Source organism: Macadamia integrifolia, chromosome 3 (genome assembly GCF_013358625.1).
Source record: "Macadamia integrifolia cultivar HAES 741 chromosome 3, SCU_Mint_v3, whole genome shotgun sequence".
NCBI classification, from domain to species: domain Eukaryota; kingdom Viridiplantae; phylum Streptophyta; class Magnoliopsida; order Proteales; family Proteaceae; genus Macadamia; species Macadamia integrifolia.
Genome location: NC_056559.1, coordinates 13,320,225 through 13,325,498, shown reverse-complemented (window position 1 = coordinate 13,325,498; position 5,274 = coordinate 13,320,225). Strand labels below are relative to the sequence as shown.

The following is a 5,274-nucleotide window of genomic DNA, read 5'->3' as shown; positions in this document are numbered from 1 at the left end:
TTTAAATACCTTATCGTTTTTACTTTCTTTGTTGTTTGTTGTTCTAATTTTTTCCAAATTTTTGGTACCCTTTACTTTATTTAATACTTAAATAATCTCTAAAAAAAATTTAAATATTCTAAAAAAGATTTACTTTCTTATTCCTCTTACAAGTCACGTTCAAATCCTTTGCTATCTCTCTTTCTTATTCTACTCTCTCACACACGCACACACTTTTCTTTTCCTTTCCAAATCTCACGTTCCTCTCTCTTTCTTTTTTTAAATATCTTTTATGATATGCTTTGCCTATCACTTCCTTATCCTTCCATCTTCATAGCTCTCTCTCTTCTTTTGGGCTTTGTGTTAAGCAAATCGAAATTTTCTATTCAAAATTGTGTTAAATACTCTAAAAAAATTATTTCTTATTCCTCTCACGATCCACATCCAAATCCCTTCTTTATCTCTCACGCTTTTTTCACTCTCTCTCACGATCCACATCCAAATCCCTTCTTTATCTCTCGCGCTTTTTTCACTCTCTCTCACACACCTTTATTTTTCTTTTTTTAATCTCATGTTCCTCTCTCTTTCTTTTTTAAATATATTTTATGATAATGTATCATCCTGTTATGATATGCATCTTCCTAAGTGTATCCTTGTGCGATGTAGGCGTTTTAGGGTTTAGAGAACGCACAAGTTTATGCTTCGCATCAGCGGCGATGGCGGTCGTCGGAGCTCAACCAGAGGTGAAGCTTTTCAACAAATGGTCTTTCGAAGAAGATCAGACCGGTGATATTTATTTGGTGGGTTACATTGGTGTGTCTCCATCCAAGCATGCCACCTATGTACCACACATAAGGGAGGTATTCTGTGAAGAGATTCAAGAAGACCCAATGCCCCATTGTGGAGAGGCTAACAAATTCTCTGATTATGCATGGACGAAACAACGAGAAGAAACTAATAGTTGTCCGAATTGTCAAGCATGGTATGGAAATCTTCCACCTCCTCACAGACTTAAACCCCATTCAAGTAATTGTTAATGCAATCATCAACAGCGGGCTAAGAGAAGTTGCAACTCCAATTGGTTCTACTGGTGTGGTGAGGCATGAAGCTATATCTCTCCTCTAAGGCGTGTTAACCAAGCAATATATCTTCTAACAGGTGCTCATGAGAGTGCTTTTAGGAATATAAAAACCATAGCAGAATGCTTGGCAGATGAGCTCATCATTGTTGCCAAGGGTTCATCGAACAGTTATGACTTCAAGAAGAAGGACGAGATTGAGCGAGTAGATAAGGCCGACCGTTAAGAGGCCTTTAGTTTACTGAATAAACTAATGGCAAGGGGGATTCTCTTTTATTTTCCGTCCTTTATTAGTGATTCTTTTTCTTGGTTGATTATGCAAGGATTGCCCCCACTTTCTATGGAAGTAAGTTTTGTTGCTAATTATGAGTCTTGGATTTTTTTTTTTAATGTAAAATAAAATAAAATATTCGTAAGCTCTCTCTCTCTCTCTCTCTCTCTCTCTCTTTCTCTGCTTTTGGGCTCTATGTTAAGCAAATCCAAATCTTCTGTTCGTTCCTTGAAAATGGAGAGAGATGTCGTTTCAGCTCCCTTCTCGGAAACTGATAGTTGGGTCCAATCCCAAAAGAAATTGGGAACATCACTACTCTCGGGACCTATAAGTTCTGATTTTTCAACCTTTTTCCTATCTGCATAGTTCAAAAAATGATTCATTTTAAAAATTTTCATTTACAAACATTCAAATTTTCAGGGTCCTCATGCCAACTAGCTCTTTGGATCTCTTTCTAGGCACATTGGTGGACATAAAGAGAATGTAAGTTGTATTCTCTTCTCCACTTGAACATCCCTCTTTGATATTCAGTTCTGGTTCCCCCTTCCCTTGAATTTACATCTTTTTTGAATAAATTTAATATATTATGGAATGTTTGATTGTTTTTATTATTAGTCTGATTTCCTAGAATTATTTCACAGGGCCATTGTCAGATAGACTTGCAAATTTAACCAACTTAAGGGATTTGTAAGTTTCTATTTCTATCTACATGTCTTGCTTTTTTCCTTTATTTATTTATTTTTTTCTTTTGGGGGGGGTGGGGGTGTGGGAAGATCCATAGCTAAAATTCTTACAATCAGTTATAAATTCTCCAACGAGCAGCTGAGAACCTTCTAAGAACAAAATTCAAATTTTAACTTGGTTCTCCTTGCCTTGATTTTCTCAATGGCAGAACCATATAGACTACAAGTGTAGAAGGGCCACTTCGTCTTGGATTTCTACTTTGGTAAATTTAATTGACATGTGAGTAAAAGCCTTCTCTTTTTATATTCTTTCTGGTCCTTATGATATGACATTCCTTTTGTGTTCTTCACCGAAGAAACTTTGGGTAGTTAAAATGGATGAAATTATTTTTCTTGCACAGGGGGATCATTGATATAAATGGAACATAAATGAAGTTTCCTCTATTGAGTAACATGTCAAGCATGAGAACTCTGTGAGTTGAATGTTTATATCTCTCAAGCTTAATGGAAGTGTGTGCCTTTCTATTATTTTTGGATTCAATATTATTCATTATTTTCTAACTCTAATACATTTGTCCTTCCTTTTGCAATAAAAAAATCTTCTATGTTCATTCTCTCTCACACACGTCTCCTCTTTCCCTAATTTTATTTTAGAAAAAAAAAGAAAAAAGGATCTCTTAGATTTTATCTTAAATGTTATAACCATATGAACTGTTTACGCTCTATCTCATCTCTCCACAAGGAAACCAATATGCTTGCAAATAAAGAAAATAATGAAACAACTAAGAAGCAATTACAAAGCAAAAGAAAAGGAATGAAATAATTAAGAAGCAATTACAAGAGAGCAAAAGAAAAAAAAGTAGCAAAGATGGCAACACAGACCTGGTGTCTTCTTCTCTCACATCTGCTATGGAAGCTGAATATTCTTTACAAAGGCATATCATAGTCTCACAAGTGGAAGGATAGATTCTTTAGATATTTTCCATATTCTTTAACTTCAATATTTGTCGAGAGTATGTTTGCAACCACTATCTTTTTTAAGAGAATAGAACAACAAAATTGGTGTATTCTCCTTTTAACACATGAATTTATGAGAAATTGCTTGATGATCTTTATACTTTTACGAATGTCATGTATGAACTCAAGAATAAACTTTCTTCAAATAAATTTATCATCACTTATAATTGTCGAGTTTCCATTGTGCTATTGTTGCCTCTCATGGTATCTTTCTTGTGTTTTGACTAGCATTGTGTGGTTGTCAAGTATTGGAGATTTGCATCTTGACTTCCAAATAGAATTCATTAGAATTATAGGGTTAAACCGTTTGAGCTTTCATATTGTACCCTTACTCACCCATGATGATTCAACCTTTAATTTAACAGTATTGAATTATTTTACCTATGTTCAATTACATGCTCATATCGGGATTTTTTCCCTCTTGCCTGCCTCATTAGCATTTAAAAATTAACAATAAAGAGAGGGGGCTTTGGTTTGGTCTTTAAGAGGTGGATCCATGAACATGCATTTACAGTTACCAAACCTGGCACTGGCATGGATATCACTGATAAAAAGGCTCAACCAAGAAAGTTTCGAGGGCCATAGAGAATGGTTGATGCATTTCTTGATACTGATGTTCTTTTGTTTTCTTTGAAATCATATTAATTTGTTTCCATTATCATAGAAACTTATTTCTTTCCTTTCTTCAACTCCAAACCCTTTTTTGAGAAATTTCTTCACGTGATGGGTGTTGGAGAACTTAAATTTCTTCTCTGCAATCTGAGAGTGTTGTCTTTGGTACTCATTTCCTTGGGGTTTGATCCTAAAGATGATTATCTGATAGATTGTGGATCACCCACCCATACGATGCTAATGAATAGTGTTTTCATTGCTGACACTATTTATTATGATTTTATTCCTTAATAATGTGAAGCAAACAATATTTCTCTTTTTCTTCCTATTTTAAGGTTTCTTTTACTTTCCTCTCTCTCTCTCTCTCTCTCTCTCTCTCTCTCTCTCTCTTTCTCACACACACACACACACACACATTTCCTCTCATTTTTCCCCCATCTTGGTTTAGGTTTAGGATGTTTATAGTTATAAATATGTGACATATTTCTTATGACCTCAATATTTTCCCAAGTCGATGGCTTAATTAGTTCAGATTAGGCCCAAGGAGAATGACCTGATTAATCTTTAGTGTTGTATGATGTTAGCATTGACTATGTTCAAATTAATTGTGATATTATGCTTACATAATTGCTTAAAGCCCAAAACAGGTTGTGTCTTCGGGTTTCTTTCTCGACTGATTAAATGTTATTGTACCTACATGATTGGATGATTAAATGAAATTGTGTGTTTTCTGTTGAATAATCATAGTATGAAAATGTGGTTTGGCATTGTCTCAAGTTTCTTGGCATCCAATCAATAATTGCTTCTCCAAAAGTGAGGTGAACTCTATAATTAGATACTTTAAATTATTTTTCTTTTCTTTCCAATTTAGACTGAAATTGATTGAGCCTTTCAAAAATTTGGATCAATTAATTTTACAAAGGATAATTTTTAGAATGCATTAAGATTGTAGTAGACATTTAATTTCTCTGCGACCTAACAAATGCTCACACGTGCATTTGCACGTGTCAATCTTACTAGTATATATATATATATATATATATCAAGACATGGGCTCTTTTAGTATGATTACAAGAAATATTTTATGGAATCATTTAAATTAATTTCACCCGAAATAGTACTTCACAAATTTCACCAAAATTCTTTGAATCTATATCCCGTTAAGTTGTTTAAAAAGCACATGTTTGCAACTGGGGCAAATATGCCATTCTCTAACCCTGCCATTCCTCGATTACTCTCTCTTCTACCTCTGAAACCCTGTTGATCTCCCATGTAAGGGCTGTGTTGTAAACTACTTTCTACTATTAATGTTTGGTTCGGTAGAGGAAGAAAATTAGTGATGAAATCAATCCTCAAAAATTAAAGTTATCAAATGAATTTCTTTATTCATGAAACCCTACAATTAATTATATCAATTGTTGGGCTGAACAATTGGTCCCATTGGGCTAACCCAACCCAAACCAAAACCAATAGATCTTAAGACCCTTGAACCGAAACCAATCCATTTAACATCCGGTTCAGCTTGGTTTGAATCGGATTTTTCGGTCGGTTTGATCGCTCTTATCGGTTAGGTTCACTTTTGATACACCTAAAATTAATTATACCAAAGAAAGCATGATAGACTGTGTAGAGTC

General features: G+C 34.4%; 1 pseudogene; it reads left to right on the top strand.

Annotated features, from left to right (window-relative positions):
- Positions 1–609: 609 nt before the first annotated feature.
- On the top strand, positions 610–2,630 carry LOC122073542 (annotated as a pseudogene).
- The last annotated feature ends 2,644 nt before the right edge of the window (positions 2,631–5,274 follow it).